Consider the following 25251-nt stretch of genomic DNA (forward strand, 5'->3'; position numbering starts at 1 on the left):
ATAGAAACATGAACATGTTCTTCTTGAAAGACAAACAATTAAGCGATAAACACAGAATCCGTAGACCAAGTCTGATCTTGAACGGTTAAAGATCCGATGTACTGCAGCATGTTGCACTTTCTTCCGGTGTGTGAGTTGGAAGTCAGTGATTCTCAAATAGTGTGTTGCTGTAAACCAGTTTGGAATAAAGACACTCAGAATAAAATAAAAAAACGTGTCTATGTGGGGAGCAGTCTTTCGTGGCAGATGGAGTTTGCAAAATACCATTTTAGTTTTGTCATTTCTTTGGGATTTTCTATCATGATCTGCTTGCCAGGTAAAACCCATTTTTTGCTATTTTTATTTTGAGTACATAATGTATAGGAAAGCCAAAAAGAGCAGGTGGATGATAACCTTGAACAGTGTTGCTGACTTTGTTTTTAGAACTGAAAATTATGTCTGGTTTATTTGGGCTGAGCTCTAGGCTATTTTGCAGCATCCAAAGCTCAATTTCATTCATGCAAACCATTAGGTACATTTTAGAGATTCGGCCCTTCATGATAAGATACACTTGCTTAAAGAGAAAGACAATAGTCTCTCCCCCACCCACTCACATTGTTTTACTATTTACCAGCTCAGGGGGCCTAGTGAATTGATTAGTTTAAAACATCCTGTCAGGTAAAATGGAACCTGTTAGCTGCAAGAACAAAATATCTACATCACTGGACATTTGTGTTAATGTAATTGAACTATTTCCTGTAATAGATTTAGTAGAGCTTAATTCCCACAACCTTCAAATTCTGGTTCTCTCTCTCTCTCAATGCAGAGAGTTTAAAATGTTGGTGGTTCAACTTGACGTATGACTTCCCCTCTGATAAGTCTGTTAAATTATGGGACAGCAGTTGCTTCTTGAAAGAGTTTCAAGATAACAAAAAGATAAACAATGGGTCTACAATGTTCACACTAGTCAAATGAATAAATAAATAAATAAGATCAGCACTGTTGTCCAGGAATCCTTTTCTGTTACAGTTGTCAATTCAACTCTCACAAGTGGAGGAGAATACTGTAACTGTGCTGAATAAGATAAATAGGCCAGGAAGAAAACACAGAAGTGTCCTAGAGACAGAAAATGGTTGCTAAATAATTCATGATTCCGCTCCCATCTGGCAAGACACTTAATGAATGGAAAAGAAGAGTGACATCTATTAGCAACAGTAGTTAATGTTTAAAAAATGCAAGTTAAATACAAGCAGTCATTGAGAATATTTGTTATTGGCACATGGTTGCTTTAAATTCTGAATATGTCTCTGCTGTAATCCAAAATGAGCTGACGAAAGCTGCACACGGTAGTGGTTTGTAGTCTAGGATGTTAGCAATTTATATAAAGTTCCCAACACGTCTAGTTATGTGTGGTTTAGTTATGTATAATAATTCAGAGTCCCAATACATCTAATGTTGATTTTTGAACACGAGAACATGCAGGAGTGGAATGTGAATGGAGGGGGGTGAGTGCGCAAGAGAGCGAGTGAGAGAGAGGAGCGGAGAGTGCTGGATGTGGGTTGTTTAACAGTGACCATAGTTACAGGATGGCTGTGTTTTTATTGCCAATAAAGAAACATAACGAACTCACCCAGCAGTGAAAAATTGCTTCATATCACTGGAGACCATAACAAAGTGGGAATGAGGCATAGAGGAGCCCCCAAAGCTATAGTCCAGAGGCACAGGTGGAGCTGAAGCGAATTCACAGCATGGAGTTTGGTGCCTGGAGGGTTGCTACAGTTCCTCGAATATGTGGTGAATATGGGGTGTAGCGACTGAAGGGAGGAAAGGGGATTTAGCTAGGTGCTGTAGATTTGAAAAAGGATGCAAAAAGCTATAAATGAAGTTACTGATTGTGAGAATGTCTTAGAAGAAGAGGTTAATGTAGTTAATGCTATTATTGGTACTAAAAGAAACCTCATGCAGACATGCAGGTAAATAGTGCCTACATTGATATGCTTATTGACAGTGGTGCTGATTACACCATAGTGAGTTGTACCATGTGGAAAAACAGTTTAAGTGTTGTAACCTGAAGTCATTGAGAATGAGGGTGAGTGCATACGGGAGGTCCCAAATAGTGTTTTTGGGGTAATTGGAGACTAAGTTGAAATTCTTAGGAACACCAATGAAGGGAACAATATTTGTCACCAGTTATGGGGGAAACTTGTTGCCATGGGATCACCAAGTAGGAATGGATATTAAGTTGAATCCTAACAGACCTCAGCATGTTTGTATTGTGGAAGGTATAGTGCAGGTGCAGGCCGACAACCTTGACAAAGGCAAGGATATTGCTGAGTGGAAATTATACACTGGCACTTCAAAACACCTGTGTATAGGTGTCATACAAATGTCCAATACAATAACATAAGATAACCAAAATATTTAGTGAGTAAGTGGGTTGTTTGAAAGGATTTTTCCACTAGATCCGGTTAGGGAAAGATGCAGTACCTGTGATCTCTAAGCTTAGGTCAGTGCTGTTTGTGCTTATGAAGAAGGTAGAAAAATAAGTTATAAAGTTACAGATGCTTCTTGGGGGATATGTCCAAAATATGTGGTGAGAAAGACTAGTGGTGCCATAAGGCTGTGTAAAGATTTGAGAGGACGCACAAGAGCGTTGTGGTGGAGAGATTGACCATACCCAAGATTTATGAATTAGTCTTGAAAGTGTCTTATTCAGCAGAACCTACTACCTTTATTAAACCCTTGGGATTGCTTAAGTTGTTTGTGATGAGTCTAGAAATGTCCTCACTTCTTTCCATGGAGAGACCTCCCTCTATATAGCCAGGGGATGGCAGCCACTACCTGACCCTGACCCTGGGGCCGGCTATATGAGGGAGGACCATCTGGTGGAGCGGCACCTGGGGGAAAGAATAGGGTGTTTTTAAAGGAAAGCACAAACCCCCCTTTCCTTTCAGGGATGTTCTCACTGTCCCCCATGCAGAAATGGCATGCTGTTGCACTCCTCCCGAACCTCTATGTAGATCTACTTGTGTTACCCCGCCACACTCCCATGAGGGTCAATATATTGACAACTGGGATGAGGAAGAAGCAGGAAGTAGTGAGAATCAATTCCAACGAAGTTCAGTATTCACTTCCTCAAAGCCATTTAGGAAATTGTCCCATGACCACTGACTTGAGAAATAATCACAGAGTAATGAAGATTATGAGTCCCAGACAACCAACACAGCGGTCTAGTAGTTGGAATATGAATAATAAACCTGGGGTGTTTAAATACAGCATGGCTACACCTGACAGGGGAAAGGATCAGGAGAAGATGAGAGGAGAGCTGCCGATGCTGAACCGCATGAGACCTACAGTGACACTGATTACCACACTGGGAGAGAGCACGCTGTCGCAGGTGACGTGAAGGTGAATATGAAAGGGGAAAGGAGAAGCCTGGGTGTGGGAGGTTCACTGCTGTGAGAGAGAGCATCGGGAACCGCACACCATGGGAAGAGAGACGGCAAGGGTACAGCACTTAAATGGCTGCACACAAAGTCGGTACGCTGAAGCAGGCGGCAGTGAAGGAGCACTGGAGGCAATCAGTAATCTTGGGGAGAATAAGAGGGTTAGCAGGTTGCCAGCAAATGTGTAAACTGAAGGGAACCGATGAGAGGGGAAGCAAGAAGTTACTGGTGAACCCAGAGAGAGCAAGTGGACTACCCGATGGCCAAATAAAGTTAGTTGCTTCTTGAAAAAGACGAGAGACCAAAAGCAAAACTGATAAAGAAATGAAAGGATTTCTAAAACAATTCACAAGTGAGTTATTAATCTCAACCTTAAAGAGAAAGTAATTTGTGTGGTAAAGTCCTGCAATACAGTATACCAGGTGAAGTTAAGTATTTGTTTGACAAAGTCCTGATGGGAAGGTGTACCAAGTGTAGGTGAAATTAAGTGTTTGCATAACGACTCCTAGCAGGAGAGTATGCCAGGTGAAGATCAATAGAAAGATACATTATAAAGAATCTCAAGGAAAGTAATGCCCTTGGGATTATGAACTGCTGTGAAAAGATATAAAGGAAAGGAAAGTCCTTAGGAAGAGACACACCCTCAGGACTTGCAACATTTTCGAATTTGAAAGCCTGGGGAAGGGGTCTGTTCCCCAAGACAAGTGAACATACCAAGAGGAGAGAGTAATCATCTTAGAACATGATTATTCTTTTTTTGAACTTGTGGCATTGGAACAGGGAATCTGGGGAAGAAGGTTATTCTCTGGACCTTTTGAACGTTTTTCATTGGAACCCTTTTTGTGGGATTTGAACTTTTCGGTCGAACTTGAACATTTGGCCACTTTTGAAAAGCAAGAGACAATATCCTTTACACCGTAGAGTTTTTGAAGATTGTGAGGGCCAGAATAGGATTATGGAAACAGGACATACGTTTTGTTGGACATCTTGACACCGGACAGACACATTATTTTTGGTTGAGGTAGGGAAATTCCTTCTAGTTCAGGGATAGGGATGTATTTTCCAGCACCTATTTCTTTAAATAAAGCTTTGTAGCAACAAACATGACTTGTCTGTGTTGGCGTCTATTTCCTGGCGCCTCACGATTTACACATGCCATTTGGACTAGCGTCAGCTGGCAGTATTTTTGAGAAAGTATTGTATAAGCTGTTGTAGGATATACCAGACTTTAGATACTACCAGGATCATATATTGATATGGGGATCTGATCATGAAGCATGATAAGAGACTTAGCGTGGTACTGACAAAATTGTGTGAGGCAGGTCTGACACTAATCATGGGAAAATGCAAAGTCAGACATGGCAATGTAAATGATCTTGGCCATGAATTGCATGCACAAGTGGTACTACAGAACTTAGACAGGGTTAATGCAATTAATGAAATGTCAAGCCCAAGTATGGAAACTGAGCTAATGTCCTTCCTTGGATTGATTGAATATTATGATATGATATGTTATGGCATGTACAACGCGCCAATACACAAGTGTTTCAAGGTGCGACAAGGCAAGGGAGGGGAACAAGAGGGAGGACAGAGACAACAATCTTACTAGGCCAAGTGACATTGAGATTGTGCAAGTGTAAGCAAGGGGGGAAGGGAAAAGTGCCATGGGAAAGGGGAGGAGGGCAGTGCTGTACATGGTATCAAAACAATAACAAGAAGTGTGGCCAGCAGGTGGCAGGTGCAAGGGTAAGTGCAGACAGCAGGTGTCCGGAAATGTAGAACTGTAGGGGGACTGTAGGGCTACAGATGCAGACCCATGTGTGAGGGTTTCTGGGAGGCAGTGCAGGTGTGCAACTGGGTGGGCAGGGACCTGGGCTGAAATCAGAGGGTAGCCAGGTGACCAGTGCATTATCAGACAGAAATTAAGCAGGCGAGAGGAAGAGAAAAGGCAGAAGCAAAGAGGAAGGTCTTGAGGTGCTTCCGGAACTGGATATGATTCTTCTCAAGTTTCTGAGAGGCAGGGAGACTGTTCCATAGAGAGGCCCCAGCCGAAGAAAGGGATTTACCACCAACTCAGTGCTTGGAAAAGTGACTGACCCTGAGGGAGTTGGAGGTGGAGGAGCAAAAAGCATGAGTAGGAAGGTATTTACGAAAAGAGAGTTGGAGGTATTGTGGACCGAGTCCCCAGACGGCCTTGTAGACAATGCAGAGGGTCTTGAACTTAATTAATTGTATAAACTGCTGCATGGTATACACACTTATAGCACATTTGTGAATGGTTTGGTGGCAAAAACTAGAAATATGAGGCAGTTGACTAGGAAAGTAGTTAGTTTCAGTTGGACGAATGAGTGTGAGAAAGAATTTAGAGACATTAAGAGAGATATTGTAGGGACACCAATGTTCAGAGGGATTCATGAAATTTTGAGACAATTGATGCCTGCAAGTTGGGGGTAGGAGCATTGTTAGTACAAAGTGGTGGAAAGGGGAAAAAAACACTTGGTTGTGTTTGCTTCAACGGCCTTGAAGGAGGCAGAAAAAGATATTGTGGTAGAACAAAAGGCACTGGCTTGCTTTTTGGTGATAGGCAAATTCAAGGCTTATTTATGGACACTTTCTTGTTAGGACTGACCACAAACAGTTGGTGGCAATTTTTTAACAACATTGGATCTGATGGGATTTCCCTCCGGATAGCAAAATGGATTCCTATTGTCCAAGATTTGAGGTTCACAGTGGAGCATGTGTCTGGAAATAAAAATGTGGGGGCTGGCGAGCTCTCGAGAAATGATGTGCATATGATAGAGGAAGGGGAATTTGAGTGGACAGGGAATAATATGAGGGACATATTTGTTGTATAAGGAGTAATGACTAGCAAAGAATGAGATGTGGCATGGGAAGGTGATGAGATGTATGGTAAGGTTAAGGAGTGTGTGGAATCTGATTTGCAAATCAGTAGAAGGGGGAAGAGTAAGTCAAAAATACAGAAGGGTGAAAGCTGAGTAGGGAATTCACAATCCACAGTTTGTTTCACCACAATTGTTTTGAATGCATTTTCCACCGATTCTTTTGCCATGTTTGTAGTCACATAGCTAGCCCATTAGCCACTGACCATGGATCTGTGTAAAAATGACATTGATGAGGTGTCTATTGTTTCAAAGCTTGATAGGCTGCATAGGGTTCTGCAAACTGACTACTCTTCCCTTTCCCTGATGTTATCAAGATTTATTTTGTCTTGGGATTATATGACAGTACTTTCTGGAAGTGCTCAGTTTCTACATACGAGCAGAGCCATCGGTAAAACAGGCATGTGCTTTTCCACTGTCAGATATCCGTAAGGTCCTCCCCATTTCACGGGAGACTCCTCGGGTAATTTCGGAACCCCAACCCCAACCTTTCCTGATTTGGCTCTGTCTTGAATGTACCATTTCCATTTGATTACACTGGCCTCTTTGAGCTTTACCCATACTGTGTGTTTCAGGAGAGCCCAACACCCACTGCATAATTGGGATCTCAGGTCTAATCAGTACATGATGACCCACTGTCAATTGTTCTGTATCAATAAGAGCCCAATAACATGCTAGCAATTGCTTCTCAAATGGAGTGTACTCATCATCTGCCTCAGGTAATTTTTGACTCCAAAATCCCAAAGGGACTTGCTTATTGTCTTGCTTCTGACACAGACTCCAGTTAGCATAATCTTCCTGTACAGACACATTTAGCTCCACTTCTCCTGACTTCAAAGGCCACAAATCAAGAACACACTGCAATGTCTCCTTTTGCCAAATCAAATGCTCTCTGCTGCTCTTCGCCCAATTCAAATTCATGTCACTTTGTAAAGCAGGACAACAATTTTCCCTTAATGTGGTATATGCTGTCTCCAAAATACAAACAGCGCTATGAACTGCTGCGCTTTTTTCTTGTTCAATTGAGTGGTAAATGCAAGTATCTTCTGTTTGGCTTTTGGCACTATCTCTTGGTGCCCATTGTGCCATTGAATTCCCAAATATATCACAGTGTCAGCTGTCCCTTGAATCTTGTTAGTGTTGCTACCAATTGATTTTGCTCACTGCGCTCATCTTTGCCCTGAATCAGAATGTCATCAATTAAATGTGCCATTTGTATGTCAGGCTTACATGGTATGTTGTCTAAGTGTTCTGCCACCAGCTGGTGACAAATAGTTGGAATATGCAAGCACCCCATAGGCAATCTTGTGAAGGTATACTGATGCCCACACCTAGAAAATTAGAAGTGCTCCTAGCACTCTTCGGCAATTAGCACCATGAAAAATGCATTTGCCAAATCTAGTACAGCATACCTGGTTCCCTCAAATTTCTGTATTTTCTCAATCAAGGTAACAGAATTTGGCACTGCAGGGGGAGTGTGTTTATTTAACTATAGTCCACAGTCGTCCTCCTGCTTCCATCCTCTTTTTTAAGAGGCCAGATCGGATTGTTCAAAGCAGTAGAGACTGGCCTCAATACTCCTATCTATACACATTCTTTAATGGTGTCTAAAATGTCTTTCTGTCCCCCATGAATGCAATATTGCTTCATTAACACACGCTTCATGGCCAATGGCACATTCTCCCGGAGGGATCTTCAATTTGCCTACAGTAAGTACTGTACAAGTTAATGCATTCACTTCAAATTGGTGTTTTTTTACTTCCAAACCCTAAAGTCAACCCTTCCAAAATATAAAACCTGATAATGTATTCAGGTATCGAGACAATCAGTACTTGATATTTCTGTTTTTTCAAATTGCCTATTCTCATTTCCACTCCTGACTGTATTGTGTGTGTCTCTTTTCCATCCAGTCCAGTAATGGTAACGTGTCGATGTTTAAACCTTGAAGGAAATCCATAAATCAATGAGTCCTCCGCCTCGGTGTCAAAGCTCAGACCTTGTTTGAGTTACCAAGCTTCCAAAAGATCCCAACATTAACATGAGGTTCTCTGTCAATTTATATGCAAGCTGCCTGGACCTGGTCATAATCTTATTCATATTTGGAATGAGTGTACCCAGACTCAGCCTCTAACATAGCACTCACTGTTTCTCTCAACTCAGCATATGTTTGTTTATACTGGGAAGGGATCACCATGGACCTATCTCCCTGCCCATTCTCAGGAGGTGCTGAAGGTGAAGTGTCTCTATTCTGCTTAGACACCTACCTACCTGTCTCTTGACTTATTTATAGCACTCTTTCCTAGCATGCCCTCTCTTTATTTACAACTCCTACATCTCCCTAGTTTCAACACCATCAATTGCATCTTGTGGCACACCATCTTTCAACAGTTCCAAAAACATGTCCTTTCTTGACACCCGGGAAACTCTGCTATCTTTTCCCCTGTCTTCTGTCCTCCTCTCACTGCACCCCTCCCTCTCCGGAGGCTTGTCCTCACTTTTGTCCCATTCAACCAGATCTGACAATTGTCGTAAAGCATCTACCACTTCATCAGTTGCCTTACCAGTCATGCCTACTAGCAAAGCCATGATGACACTTTTATATGCGGGTGGGACAGTTCTGATAAACATATTCCTGGTTGATACTGACAAAGGCACCAACCCCATATGCACTGGCTCATCTACATGAACTGCCTCCTTCATAACATATTGTCTGATCATTTGAACAGCCCCTTTTAAAGTATACATTTTTTTCTCTTCAGTGGGTCAATCAGTGGTAATAGGATATTTCCCTTTACACCCCTGCACTGCTAGATGTAATAATGATACCTGCGAGGCCTGCCCATTAGAATCTGGCGGTGGCTTAGCACGTAACACCTCCTGAAAATTCCTATCAGTGGATGAGGGCAAAAAGCATATGAAATCAGTGGAATCAACTAACAATTCTCAAGCTACACCATCATACATACGAACCATCAAAGTCAACCAGGGCTCTCGTAACTTCGCCCACAATCGAGTAATATTTTCCCCCACTTCCCGTTGAGTGTAATCCTCCAATGTGGTTAAATCCACAGCACCACCCCCTGGATTATGCGGATACGGCCCGCCCACCGTCTAGTAACTGGTCTAGCAGCACCCTTTTTCCAATCTTGTTTCAGCGTAGATTCTGCTTTTACCTCAGGGTTAGAATCGGCACCATGGAAGTGGAACACCAAATATCAGCACTCAAGGAATCTGGATTCCAATTTGCATTAGCAGTGGTGATGACAGCAGCCATGTTACGTTTGTCAACACAGCCTCTGCATTTCCTACATTTATGTTTGGCCATCCTAATAGCCGCCATCTCTTCAATATACTGATACCTTGAGGCCTTGTCACTCCAAATCTCTGATTGCATCTGTTGCAATAAAGAAGCCTGTCTTTCTGCTGCTAACTCCCTTTCCAAATGCAAGACATCTGCCTCTAACTGCCTACTCCTCTGATGTGCTCAACAGTAAGCATGCAGCACAATTCAGCCCCATCCCTCCATAGCTGCTGCATCACTCCCTTTCAGCACTGGGACCTTCTTTAAACAAGACACCGCATCAGCAGGCCCTGCATTGAGCAATGATCCATTCCATGGCTCAAACAGACAGGACCCACACGCAAATACTTTTGCTAATAAATCACACAGAGCTGCAGTCCAACCAGGAAGTAATACCTCACTAGATTCTCCACCAGCGGAAGAAATCTTATCTCACTTTTTAAACAAGGAATGTATATTACAGAAATTTCACACTAATCTACGTTCAATGAAGAAATCAATGTAGTATCTTCAAAAAGCGAACTCAATACAATCTCACACAAAGTGCTTTCAACACAGCAAAGCTTGCACTTGCCAGAAAAAAAAAAATTACACATGCAAATGAAATCCTGCTTTTCAATGTACAAGCACAGATTAAACAGCACAAAGCAGCTGCTTTGTGATTCCTATTTGTTTTGCTCCCCCAAAATAAGTGTACTGATGTCTTATAATGTTTCCCCAATGCACAAAAAAGGAAGGCAGTATATCCTTGGAAAGCAAGAACTCATTCACTCTCAATTAGATTATAAAACTGGTTTGCATACGGCCATTTATTTAACTCAAACAAATGTTACAGAATAAAATGCAGAATTAAGAAAACAGATTACTTCACTGTTGGAATAGTTGTGCAGCAGTCGGGGTTGAGAGAAAGTACTACGGGACCGACCGGACAGGACAAGATGCGTCCACCTTCTCTCAGCCCAGCAGAAGCTATGTGTCTCTGTCTGCCTGCCTCATCTGATGCCCCCCAATCTAACTTACACAAGTATAGAACAGTACTTTTCCCGAAAGGTTACCTGATGATAGCACTCCAGACACTGGGCCGATGTACCCTTTGGAATGCTGTAACAAGTAAACACTCTCCATTTCTAATGGGAGTCGAAATAACTGCTTCCGGCTCATGCGAAATTAAAAAAAAACCTTGACTGCTGTCAGCAAAAAGATGTGTTTCTACTAATTCAGAAAATGGAGACGGTATTTAGAAATGAGCCCTTCACTAAAGCTTGGAATAAAATATCCAATGCTGCACCCAGAATGCATTTCACGCAGACTCCATGTTTGAGTCAAAGGTATTACAGTTTTTAAATGCATTACAAGGTCCTACCCCCTTATGAATATGGGCAGTTGGAATCAGTTCCCCTGTATATTTTTAGTGTCTTGGTAGCGAGTTATGTAGAGAATCCCTAGACTTGACATTTTCCCCAGCTTTTTATTCATAGATGGGTTCGGGTGTAAAGACGTCTGTGTTCCCGACACTTTTTGGAGATGAGACCTGCATGCTTATAATAATTACCCTTTTATTAATTTCTTTAATCTCAAGCGTTACACCCTTTAGAAGGGGGCCAATCGCAGGATCAATAAGATATTTCATTTCCTCTATAAGTGAGTTAATTTTACTGGTTACAGAGCACCGTAAGCAATTTGAATTAGTAAGGGAGGTCTGGGTGTCTTGGTCTCTGCGTTTTTACACTAATATATTTGGCATTTACAATAAATGTATTACCAAGATTTATTGCTCGAGTTGCATTTTTGCTAGATAACTTTGCGCCTTTCTTAGATTTGGTTTGGTCTCACCTACCCTTAGCTGTTGGGACCTTCCCGGTTTAATCCCCAGCCCCTTCTTTACAAGTGGTTCAAATCTATTTTCAAGACAAGAGTGGGCCAGACAAGAGTACATACGTGGAGCAGACAAGGATGCATGCGTTGGGCAGACACGAGTATGCAGGGTGGACTGGAGCGCGCGAGGCGGACTGGATCATGTGGGGCGGGCTGAAATGCATGAGTGCGTGGAGCGACCCGGAGTGTATGAACAGACTGGGGTGCATGGAGTGGATAGGAGTGCATGGAATGGACTCGAGCGCATAGAATTGCTTGACTGATATAGTACGGTTTGACATGCAGAGAACGTTTGAAAGAGCATATAACCCATCATATCACACCACCACGCTTACTCTCTCCTTTACATCATCACTCAACTAGAACACAGAGATACTATGACACCATTCGGTATAACTGTTCTCATACCAACATCCGTGGCTCACTCCACATCATTCTAGGTAAACACCGCTGGGTACACACCCCCCAGCCAGGCTTTCTCCTCAGGCCTAACGCAGCCACATCCGGTCTCGATAATTCCTGCCAGAACGAACACATACTCCTGATCTCTCAACCAACACACCTACCGCTAAGAAGCAGCTATTACACAAATACCGCGCGATATGCACACATACCCGGTGCTCACACGTACCTTTTGACTCCGTCTACTCTACTGATCTGAACTTCGGTTCCCAAGGGCGTTCAACATACCAGCGCCTTCAGACCATACCAATGGTATATAAGGCGCCATATAAATGGACAAATAACATAACATAACAAAACAGGGTATTAATCTCTGTTGTTCCTCTGCCCTGTGTATTACCAATTTCAGTTAAACGTTCCCCATCATTGCCTATTGAGTTCAGAGTGCTTATTCCCAACTGCGAAACATCTTTAAGTTCTGCTGAACAAGCTGTTGGTGAAAAGCTTGTCTGGTCAGGTCACGGTAGATCTCCACTATACTACCACTAGTTACCCCCACCCTTGTACTGTGATCCACTGAAGCAAACACACAATTCCCACCCCCTTCCTGCCCCGGTTTCTGGTTGCTTTCACAAGGGCTTAATAAAATCAATCACATCTGTTTTCCCATGTACACCGAAATCAACAGCACAGTTGGAGACACAGGGTCTGGGTCTGACTGATGCTTCTTGTAGTGCAGCCTTTTTTTCCCCTCTTGTTGCCCATCTGTTGCTGGTATCACATCCTTATTTTTACCTTCTATTCCATCAATATCATATAAAAGGCTGTGTATTTCTGTAATCAAGGAGTGCACGTCATGTATAGGCTAAAGAAAACTAGTTATTTTGTTCCTACTGGACCCTGGAGATAGGGATGTTTCGGATTTATGTTTAGCCACTTACACTGTATTTTGTAATTACAGCAAGCAATAGTTCCAGCTATGCCGATCAAGTAGCAAAATATCAAAGTACAATGCATGACACTCCTAACACTCCATTAGAACATTTTAAAAAATACCATTAAAATGTCAAAATGTGAAAAAAGATCAAATTGAGTACAGCTATATACTATGAAACACACTTCGAAAAAGCTACAAGTAATGAGCCACAAAAGTCATAAAAGTCCAAAGTGAATTCGCAAACATTTTTCAGCATCTTAAGTTCAAACAGCAAGGTTTCAATAATGCTGTCTGCTGCCCTCACCCATGTCACTCTCCTGGACTTAATTAATCCAGGGAGAGGAAAGGCTGTGCAGCACTATAAGAAGTTGTATGATGAAGTGAAACAAGACAGGCTGGAGCCTGACAGCGGGAAGCCAGTGCAGAACTGTGAGAAATTGAAAGCATATGAACTAACTATTGATGACAAGGTGGCTGAAAATAAGTGATTGAACTGCCAAGAATTAAAGGCCTGAGATTGAACTGTAACAGTAAGCCAAATTGTGCAAGAATAATAGAACTGTGCCATCCCCCTATCCTTGGTTTATTGAGTGACTCCACATGGGGTTGAACCTGGGGAAGGGAGTGGGTGCTGAAGCCATGCTGACATCTATTTTTGATGCACTATTTTCCTTTTTGTATTTATTTAACACATGTATTTTCTTGAGCAGCAGGGCAAGGTTATGTTTTCTTAGAATAGGCATTTTTATTTTGACTAGAATGACTTGGTCATATTTATTATTGTTTAGTGGTCGCGATTACTCCCATTTTAGAGTTAGGGCAAGTTAGGAGGTTCACCATCCCAACCAAATTCAGTATACATTGTGTCTATGTCTACTGCTTGATACCATGCCTTCCTCACAAGAGCCTCTAATAGCCCAATTATTAAGACAATAAAAATGTCTGTAATGCTAGAATGTGAATATCCAGAAGGGATTGCACTTTCCAAATATATGTATAAAAGGTCTGACCTAAAGGAAGTGAACTGGCAGTGGTCTAAAATGTGAAGGTAGACTAAAAAAATGACTATCCTGAAAGGGGAGAAAAACATACACAGTGGTGCAGGTTATTCCACCAGTTGATACTACAAATTGGAAGATATATTTAGTATTTAATAATGCACAGGCAGAACCAAAATGTTCTTTATCACTGATATCTACCGATGGCGCACAGCACAGGAGTTACGTACAGATCTGTAAGTAGTTTATATCAAAATGGAGAATCAAGAAGAATACAGTCATGTACTATTCAAAATTGCAACAGGCTAAGCTTATGTTTGTAGACACAGTTACATGAAAACACAATGAGAAGGTTGTCTCTGGCTATTTGGCCAACAGTCACACAGGAACAACGTCTTGACCAGCAAAAGACAACAGATTGCCAGTAGAGGGTCTACTACAAGACTTTTATCTCAGCATGGGAGAAGATATGAGACCCATGGGCAATTAATGCAATTCGGTGTGATTAGAACCAATACAGGGGGGAGCCTATCAGGTTCATTGGATTGCAGGCCGAAACTGCAAATCTCAGCCCACGTTCCATGAAACCTGGAGGCTGCTTCCCCCACCCCGCTGCTCCATTTCCACCCACCCACGCTTATCTTTTTTTTTTTAGTTCGCCCCCTTCGCCCCACTTACCTCTTCTCTTCGGGGGCAGTGTCCACCCCTCTACTACATGATTTTCCAGCCGCTTCGTGGCTGCCATGGAAATGGAAGTGGGCTCAGTATGGAGTCCTCCCTTCCAGATCCGTGGCGGCCATCTTGAGTTTGTATTTTCATTCATCGAACGGGATGCTGCCGTGTCCAGATTCCTTGAATGAAAATACAATGCTGTTAACACCCTATTGTTAAATGAGCTTACTATGCTCAGGTGTTTAACATGGGCCCTGGGTTGTTACCACCCATTTCAGCCCTTGGAAGGGGAAGTTAATGCTTAATTATGTCATAGTTGTAGGCAGTGCATTAGTAGATGGCACCAAACAGATTGCCGATGATCAGGCATCCAGTTCAGTGTGTGGGCCAGGAATATAGAGAAACTATTGTTGAAGGGTTTAATTGTTCCATTGCCACCAGAGGAGCGAGGTAGCAGTTTTTTTTTCCCCAAGTCTTTGTTCCCTCTTATGTTCACATTTCCAAGATACGTGAGCTTGGGAATGGGAAAGTCTCAATATTGAGTTACCCAGGATATCCTTATACGTTCCCTGCTTTTCCTCTGATCCTGAGAGTACTGATAAAGGTTGTAAGGGACTAAGCACAGAACATACTCCTAGCCTCACACTGGCCCAGTCGAGCTGTCATTGCCGTTCATGACATAGCATTTGGAAAGCAGGGGTTGGTGTCTTGCGTTCCCAGCAGAGACCGTTGAGGTAGTTCAAAGGTCTAGACACCTGCTCACAAGTAGGGAATACACTTACTACTGCCAGTCCTTTTAGGTGTGGTGTGGGATGGTAGGAACCTGGCACCATTTACAGTGAGCATTACCACATTTTCAACTTCCTGTTAGATCATTCCATGAAGGTCTGTTGGTAGCTTCAATTAATGTCCAGTTTGTATCGATTAAGGCCTTTCATAAGCTCTCAGGGATTGTCTAAATTGATGGAGTTGATCTCAACACTTAAAAGTTGTATTCATAACTTCCCTTAAAAGAGGTTAGTAAATTATGCTCACTCGTCTTCACACACAAATGGCTTTCTCCTTGACAGCCCCTCATTATATATCAGACAAATTTACTAGACAAAATTCGTCCAGACCTTCTAGATCCCCATATCTGCACCAACTTAACATCCCAAAGTACAACTTGAAAATGGCAGGAGGAGCAAGCTTCCCTGTGTTAGCAGCACAATGTTGGAACGCACTCCCCATGGTAATTAGAGCCGACACTTAGTTCTGGTCCTTCAGAGCTAAACTCAAGGAGCTACTCACTACTCAACAATAGCTTGCTACCTGCTCTTAGCACACTCCCACATCCGGTTAACCATTGCTCACCTTTAACTGCGGACCAAACTTTATAGAACTGACCTTTGTTATTTTATCATGTCCTACTCTGTAACCTGGTCCCTCACATTGTCTATTGTACTGTATCATTATTGACTGCTTCTTCGCATTTGCAACTGTCTGTAATTTATGCTGTTCTCAAGGATTAAGCACCCAGCTACCCCAGGGTTTGGCTGCGCTATACAAATAAACAAACTAAACTAAACCTTAGGACTTACTGCTTTTAATGAAATCCTTAGTAACAGCTCATTATATTGCACACTTCTTTACTGTGCATGATGGAACTCATGTGCAAACATAGCCATTGTCTGCACATTGCCTCATAGAAGTGTAACCTTCAAAATCTTTCCATGTTAGATAGTGAAATCATGAATGCATTCATTTCAGAGTGTCGGGTACTGTGAAACATGTAAGAAGAGCTACCATTGCCTTTATAACTTCATAATTGCTCTACTGCACAGAAACCATAAAGACAGCATAATGCATACAAACATGACCATATACAAGGGAATTAAAGTAAGCTAAAAAGGAGCAGTATTGCCAGAAACTATTCATAACATAACTGATTATCTTCATGCACAGAAACCAGTGCTGTGTTTTACGCTTTCCACTTCCCCCATATGTATATGTATCATATCATGTGAGTGAACCGTAAGGAAGGGTGTGTAAGAACATATGAGAAGGGTGATGTACACAAATAAAGAACCTTTTGAATTGTTTGTTCCTGACTGTTAGTGAAGAAAAGCACATGCCCTTCTTAGGGTAGTGAACAAAACAGAGGGAGCCACACATGTGATGTCATGAGTGATGTCATGAATGAAATTTGTGATAGCATCTTTAATGTCATGGGTGTTAGTCCTTGCAGTGCACACTGGTGGCACAAGTTATGGTTGCTTAGCTTACCATAACTGTCGAATTTTGTTTTTTTTTCTCGGTTTTACCTGTAACCATAACCTCCCTGTAATAACGTTTTTCCATTGAATTTCATAGGTTTTTGCTAGTGCATTTAACCATAACGTCCCTTTAACAATGTATTTGTTCATGAATTTCATAGGTTTTTAGTTGGGAACTGTAAGCAGAACGTTGCTTTAGCATACCGTTTTCTGTAAAGAGGATAGGTATTTGGTACAGCAACATAACCATAACGTCTCATTAACTGCGGTTTGTTACTGATTCCTTGCCTGCCCTCATGATAAACATGTGGAAAGGGCAAATTGACTGGTGTATGTCTCCACTTACGCTACCCACTACTTTTCCGAATAGAGTTAGTGTATCGTACCAATTACAGATGTACATAGTAAATGTTGTTTATTGTGTCAGTAGGCTCTCTTTTTCTGTTAACATTGTATGATAAATCTGTACCGCACACTAATGTCCGAGATAACTACAGATGAGCAATATTGACGTTTCCTAGGGACACTGCACCTGGTTGGCGTATGTGCAATCACACTGCAGCTATCCGTAGGACTCCATTAGTGGCCTCATCACCGCATCTTCTAAAGCACTTTTAAGTAGTTGTGGAAGGGCACGTGTTTCCGTTCCACACCTAGACCCATGCAGAGGTCATCCACTGTATGCTGGTAACACCGCCCCTGTCACTAGCCCTACAGATTTATGCAGTAGGCTACCACATTTAAAGTACTGCTGCCGACTTCGTAGATGGCTCTGCAAACCTACCAATGTGTGGCTAAAGTATTCCTAACTGTATAACGGCCACTGGGAAACAAGTAACAGCAACCTGCAGTGTTCCGTGGGCAAGGTAAATGTGGTATTACTTTGATTTATCTGCTGCTTGCCTTTCCATGACCCATGAAACAGATACATTGTGTCTGCACTCAGCAGTATGATGTAATGTATCAAGAGGTTGCCTGCCGGTCATGCAGTTGAAGAAAACATGTAACTGCAGGTGGGACTGTTTGTACTAAGTCTGTAAAATGGCAAAGCCGGTGCACCTTTCTCACGCACATACTAGTGCATGTAAAGGCAAATAAGGAAACAGCAGAATATGCAGAGTGCAAACAACTTAGTGGTGGTTAGAAAAGTGCTGTAGCTGCACGGTTCGCACTAAATACATGGCTTCCTGCTGCACACAATGAAGCTTTGTTTCCCGTTGTTGTAAATATTCTTGTATTCCACAATGTATGCATATCCGTGTATGCTACCCCTAACACTAATGGTATACCATAAAGTGTTTGTACTGCTTGTGACAAAAACTGAAATGAAAGCACAAGGTACCAGTGGGCAGGCTATTGCCCTTCCAACAATTACGTAACCTACTTTCATGTACAGCATTTCCCACATCTGCTGCAGACAACAAGAGGGGCACTCCTGTAGGGCAGCAGAGCTGTAAAACAACCTCAGCAAACCATGTGCCACACTACAGACCCTTACCCGGCAAAGGCCATTGTGCATGCACCAATAATTACAAGACATTCTTTTTTAAGACTATTACATTGTTTAAAGATCTAGGATTGTGGTCCACATTTGCACTTTTTGTATTTTTCCTACATGAACAGTTGGGGTGTGGGTTGTTAGGGAGAATTCTCCAACATGGCTAATTTCCCTTACCTATTGAGTCCCTCAGCAGCTTTGCTGGATTTCTAGAATTTATTTTTTTCACCTGGTAAGAGTGTGAGCCTTATTTTCCCACTCTTACATGTGTTTTACTGTGTATGTTTAACATTTTCCTGTTCATGGATTGTGGAGCCTCACCTACTCCATAGGCATCATCTTGTTACTGTGTGTTACACAACAACTTCAGTGCAGTGACACAGGGTTGTCTTTTTTAGACTTCCCAACTCCGACTCCATTTTCTGAGACTGACTACAGTCTCTCAGAGACATGTAAAGTTGCCATTGACTTTATTACTCTTTTAAATGACAGGCCCAGTACAAACTATCTTACATAGTGTTCTGGAAAGGGTTAATAGCTATCCCTTTTTGGCTGTTTCTCATGGAATATTGTTTTGTTCTATTTTCATTAAGATTTGGCTGGTGGCAGTGGTAACTACCCTATTTTACCTACCGTGGTTATTCTAAATAGCCTTGGTATTGTTTTAGGCTATCTTCTTCGCCTCAAACTTAAACCCGCTGGACCATATACATTTTTAAATGGTTCCTGATGGGTTTATTCTCCATTTCTTTTTGTAAAAGTCTTTTCTCGTGTTTTTCTCTGCGTGCCAAACCAGGTTTGATTCCTTTTGTTCACTGACCTTTGGTTCGCTTCTGCACAGGAGCCCTCCTTAGGCACCTGAATGCCTGAGGGGGAAGGATGTGAGGGAGGGGTTTGAGACTCCCTGCACAGGGTCTCCTTGGAGACCCATGTCGCACTCTGGTATGATTGGCTGTGGTGACTGTCCCTGCGGGTCAGCCACCCTGCTGTGTGATTGACAGCCAGGCTGTGTGAATGGGGGAAACCTGAACAAAAAGCAGATCTCTGGGGCTGGAAAGGCAGAGTCACCACTGGATCGAGAAAACCGATGAGAAGCTGACAGAAGAGGACCTCTACCACGAATGAACCTCCCGGTGAAGCCCTGCTGCGGGTCCGAATCTTCAAACTTCGATGACAGGGAAGATCTGCAAGGAATCTTCTCCCCTTGAGCTGGTGGGAACAACCAGTTCGCCAAACTGCAAGCCAGGCCTCCCTCCTCTGGTCGAATTTGCTGTACAGAGCTACATTGAACCAGATAGCCAGGAGGAATGGACCCTGCTTGGGTTTTAAGGAGCGCACCTTTTATTTGTCGCTTTGCTCCGCTGCTGGTTTCTTCCCTGGGCAGTGCAGGGCCCTCCTGTCTTCCTCCTTCTTGTCTGGCCGACAGTCGCTTCAGGAACTGTGAGACTGCAGGATCTGCCAGGAACGTCTGCCTCAGCTACAGCATTCTTCTTCTCTAGAAGTATTGTGCTAACCCGGTTGTACGTTTTGTCCAACTGTGGTGAAAATGAGTGACATCTTTCGCCAATCCAAGGGTTTTCCTTCTCTATTCTTTAAAGCATTTTTTTCGTCCAACCAACTTTGTCTGAACTTGGGAAAGAATTAACCGCAAACTACCTTGAAATGTGTGATCCTCTGCAAAGACTTTGGTCCATTGACTTTGGCCAAGGACTCTTGATTTGATTATCTCACTGTGGTTCCGTTTTCTTGATTGCCCTGTTTACTTACTTGTTGTTGCTGCTCAACTTTTGTCTAACTTTGTCTATCCCTCCCTTTTTAAATTACTGCAGTGCCATTTTGCTCACACTTCATTTGGAGCTTAACATGTCCAGAATCTATTGGGTGTGGTGTACTGTATTAGAATCGTGATTTTTCAACTGCTTGATAATAGTGAAATGTTGAATAACTGATGTGTAAATACATGTATAGTCTTTTACTCAGAAACCTTGTGTCAGTATTTGTTTGCATCATAGTAATTTCTGTCCTTTGTGTAACTGTTGATACTGCTCACTTTACTCTTGAGATAAGTCTGGATGCTCAGTCATCGCTGCCATTTTATTGTGTAGTACAGGCTTGAACCAAAGGTGAATATGTACTGTCACTTGTAGTCCTAATTGTGTGTGGTGTTCCCAAAGGGTACTGCATGTAATTCTGCCTAACACTGGTGTACAGTGGTGAGGATCAACTATAGTGATTACACTTAGAGTGCTGCTCTTACCTTGGATCAACTAACCACAAGGCTAAACATCACTAAAAAGCAATATTAATCATGTCTGATATGGAAAGCTACAGTCAGGAGACCCTCCTTAATTACACTGTGGTTTAACTGAAAAAACTGTGTAGAGAAAATAATCTCTCTCTTAAAGGCAAACAGTCTGAATTGATTGAAAGTTTGTTAGAGAAACAAAGTCTGGAGGGTGGGTCTGAAATATCTAACCCCTCAGCAAATGTTGAAAATGAAGAGGATGATAATGTGTCTATTACTGATGAGTCAGATGAAACAGATGTGTCCCACAATGTACGCCTCACTGCTACTTTACCTGCTCAGCAACCTCAACCTTTGTCCACTGGGACCCCTACAGGTCCTACACTCAGTCCTGAATTCATTGCTCTAGAAAAGATGAGGCTTGCATTGGAATTTAAACGTTTAAATGCTCAAACTGAACAAAAGCATCAAGAACCTATGCTCAGAGAAATGGAGATGAACCATGCCTTAGAAATGAAAAAGTTGTCTATTGAAAATTATTTTCTCCCACAGTCTTCTAAGTCTTCCAGTCCTAAGAGACCCCGTATGCCTAAAGAAATTGTGGGTATGTATGAGGTTAAGGTTGATATTTTGGACTGGTTGGCAATGTTTGAATATAACCATGGGATTCAAGACATTACAGGGAATCAATTGCTTCTTTGGCTCTTCTCTAGGCTACCCACTGTTGTATCTGATCTAGTGATTGAGTTGGGGGAGGTGGATAGGATGGATTATGAGTGTGTGAAGCTAGCTTTAATTGCCAGATTGGGGAAGGCCTCTTCCCAGTACCTTAAGAGGTTTAGGACCCTCAAAAAAATGATGGTACCCCTTGGGCTACCTGGGTGTGTGACTGTTTGAAGAACTTAGATGGTTGGATTGAGAAATGTTGTTATGTTGGAGTCAATGTATGATGCCTGCTCTCCTGAGCTCAGACAGCACTTGGCTGAGTCTAAGGAGATATATCCAAAGAAGTTAGCAAAGGCTGCTGACTTGTGGGTTGCCAATAGGGCTACCCACAAGGATTCTGGGGCAACTCAGAAGAAGGATGAGGGAAAGCATCCAAAGAAAGATAACAAGGAGAATTCTAATACCTCCAATCCAAAAGAGGGCCACAAACAGCAACATAAGGGTAAACCACAAGGGAAACCAAATCAGGCTAGTATACCATCTGGACCCAAACCAGATGGAGGTCAAAACAAACCCCAATTCATCAAAACATTTGGGAAATGTTATGTGTGTGGGTCAACTGACCATGTGAAAGGGGATCCCAGATGTAAGGGTAAACCTTCAGGGGTCCACACTGTCTCCTTAGCCTTCTCCCCAGAGTAAGAAGTACCTATGGCAAGTAGAAAATTTCACCTAGTTGCTGATGAACCCATGAGAGTCTGAGGTAGTGTTTCTTTAGTGTCCCTGGGTTTGTGGGAACAGCAGAATTTAGATTTCTATAATTCCATCCCAGCTAATACTAAAGAGTATTATAAAGATAGTGTTCTTGTGAATGGCCAGGAGGTGACTTCCATCAGAGACACTGGAGCCAGCATAACTGTGGTGGATGAATCATTTTTCAAGGTGGAGGATAATGCTAAGGCACCCAAACGCCTCACCAAGTTAGCTGGAGGCTCTGTGCAAATGCTATCCCCAGTTACCAGCTCTCATCCAGTGTAATGATATGACTGTCAATGTGCAGAGTGAAGTGCCTGGGAGAGTCCTGTTGGTAATGACCTGAAAACTCTTGGAGTTGTGTCTAGTACCCCCAGGCCTCCCAGTAAAAGGAAACAGGAGCTCAGTAGGCCTGCAAGGGAGAGGAACTTGAGAGGCTCTCCAGGGGAGTTGATAAAGGAAACTATCACCTCCACTCTACAGGAGTTGCTTACTGCTATTTCTGGAAAGAAAGAGGCAAAGGGGAAAACCAAGATCTCAAAGAAAAATACAGATGGCACCCCTGTGCTACAAACCAGGACATCCCCAAGATTGTCCAAGGTCACAACTGTGACTCCTCCACCTGCTGAGGCAGAGTGTGAGGTAAAACCCTCTGTGGTTGAGCCAGTCACTGAAGAATCAGATCTGGAGGAAGACCCTGTTTTGGTTGTAGATCTTGACCCTGTTGACCATCCTGAGTTGGAGTTTTTACTAGCAGATGGTGGACCCAACAGGGCAGACTTCAGCAGAGGACAAGGTCTTCGACAACAGGCTGCTTCTCAACTTGATGGGGAAGAAGTTGGAAAGCATAGGTTTAGCTGGGAAGATGACCTCTTCTACAGTGAACTGACTGAGTCTATCCCTTGGGAATGCCAAATAATTGTAGAGTCCCTAGCAAACAGACTCCAGTTCCTACAGTTGGCCCATGAGATACCTTTGGCTGGTCATTTGAGTTTCAACAAGACCAAGGAAAGGCTCTCCCTATACTTCTACTGGCCTAAAATGGATTCAAAAGTTGTAAAATTCTGTAGGAGCTGTCACACTTGCCAAACCTCTGGCAAGAGTGGAGCCAAGAATGTGGCATCCCTGATGCCTCTCCCAGGAGTTAGAGTTCATTTGTGAGGGTGGGCATCAACATTGTTGGTCCCCTTGAGCCTCCCACATCTTCAGGAAACAGGTTTATCCTGGTTGTAGTAGACCATGCTAGTGGGTATCCTGAAGCAATACCTATGAGGACTGTTACGACTCAGGCTGTGGCTAAGGCTCTACTTGGTATGTTTACCAGAGTAGGGTTTCCTAAGGAAGGGATATCTGACAGGGGATCCAATTTTATGTCCCACTACATGCAAGCCATGTGGAAAAACTGTGGTGTCACTTACAAGTTCTCTTCAGCCTACCATCCACAGACAAATGGACTGGTAGAGAGGTTTAATCGTACTATGAAGAGCATGATAGGTGCTTTAGAGGAACCCCTTAAAAGAAAGTGGGACCTTCTAATGCCATGCTTTCTCTTTGCTTATAGAGAAGTCCCTCAGAAGGGAGTTGGATACAGTCCCTTTGAACACCTCTATGTTCATCCATTTAGAGGCCCTGATTAAGGAGAGGTTGGAGAGGGCTCCTTCCCCCTAGCCAGTCACAGTGACTGACTATGTGATAGGTGTCCGGAGGAGAATGTCACACATGATGGCAGAAGCTAGTGATAACTTAAAAGCAGGTCAGGCTCTGGTCAAACATTGACCAGATGGCCAGCATGGTTGAGTTTACTCAAGACCGGCTTGTATTAGTTATGGTGCCAACAAGGCAGAGGGCCTTGCAGAACAAATGGATAGGACCCTTCAAGGGTGTGGACAAATTTGGAGAGGTTAACTATTTGGTGGACTTAGGCAGACCTAAGGAGGCTCCCAGAGTCTTTCACACCAACCGTTTGAAGGCATATGCCTCAAGACCAGAAGTGGGAGCTTTGCTTCTAGCTTCAACTCAAGAGGAGGAGGAGAGTGAGCCTCTACCTGACCTTCTCAGAGGCCAACCTTTAGATTGAAACACATAAGGAGTTAATCTCTCTTCTCAACTGACATCTGAACAACAGGAGGAGTGCAAAGTTCTTTTAAATCAGTTTGCCTCCCTGTTTTCACTTTCACCAGGCGTGACCCCTTGGGGCAAGCATGATATTCTCACCGGTGACTGTTTACCTGTAAAACACAGAGGTTATAGAATGTCAGAACATGTGAGTTCCCACATCAAAGGAGAGGTCAACAAGATGCTTGATCTCAGGGTTATAGAGCCATCTACAAGTCCATGGTCTGGTCCAGCTGTTCTAGTACCAACAGCAGGATCCAACGAGTTGAGATTCTGTGTGGACTATAGAGCTCTAAATGCAGTCACTAAGACTGATGCCCATCCTTTACGAAGGACAGATTAACTGGTGGATAAACTTGGTGCATTCAAGTACCTCAGTGCATTTGATCTGACATCAGGGTATTGGCAAATAGCCCTGACAGACCATGCCAAAGAGAAAAAACTTCATTTTCAACCCCAGCAGGCCTTTACAAGTTTAAGGTTATGCTTTTTGGATTAAAGAATGCCACTGTTACCTTCCAAAGGATGGTCAATCAAGTTCTGAATGGGACAGAGGACTTCTGCATGGCATAATTGGATGACATTGCAGTGTTCAGCCCGACTTGGAAAGACCATGTTGATCACTTAAAATATGTTTTGCATGCTCTTGAGCAGGCCCATCTGACCATAAAGCAAGCAAATGTCAAATTGGTCAGAGCAAAGTGGGTTTACCTTGGTCATGAGGTTGGAGGAGGTGAAATAAGGCCATTGCCTAGCAAAGTACATACCCCTACTACTCAACCCCAAGTGAGAGCCTTCATAGACCCGTCTTTTCCCCAGTACATACATTACACTTACGGCATGTATTGGTATATTAAGATTGCTTATGATTAAGGCGTATGCATATATGAAACTTAACCCATTGCACGTTCAAAATTCACATTGAGGGGTCATACTGAGGAGATGGCAATATATCGGAAAGTGCGCTATATTTTTGGCGTAGGTTTCGTATATTTTTGTTTGGTTGGCATCTGCAGACCAGGTTTTTTACCTCTTTTTTACATACATATTATTGTTGATATATTTTTTAGAGGTATGTTCCAGTCTTCTCCTGCCATTGTCTCCTGCATTTGCATAGGGAACCTTGCATTACTTGTACATGGTTCCTTTTTGACAACGGTCACTACTTTGACTGTTTTTCACATTAGTTACTATTCTGCCTTCCTCGTG

Source organism: Ambystoma mexicanum, chromosome 11 (genome assembly GCF_040938575.1).
Source record: "Ambystoma mexicanum isolate Mex_15411 chromosome 11, UKY_AmexF1_1, whole genome shotgun sequence".
Taxonomy (NCBI): Eukaryota; Metazoa; Chordata; class Amphibia; order Caudata; family Ambystomatidae; genus Ambystoma; species Ambystoma mexicanum.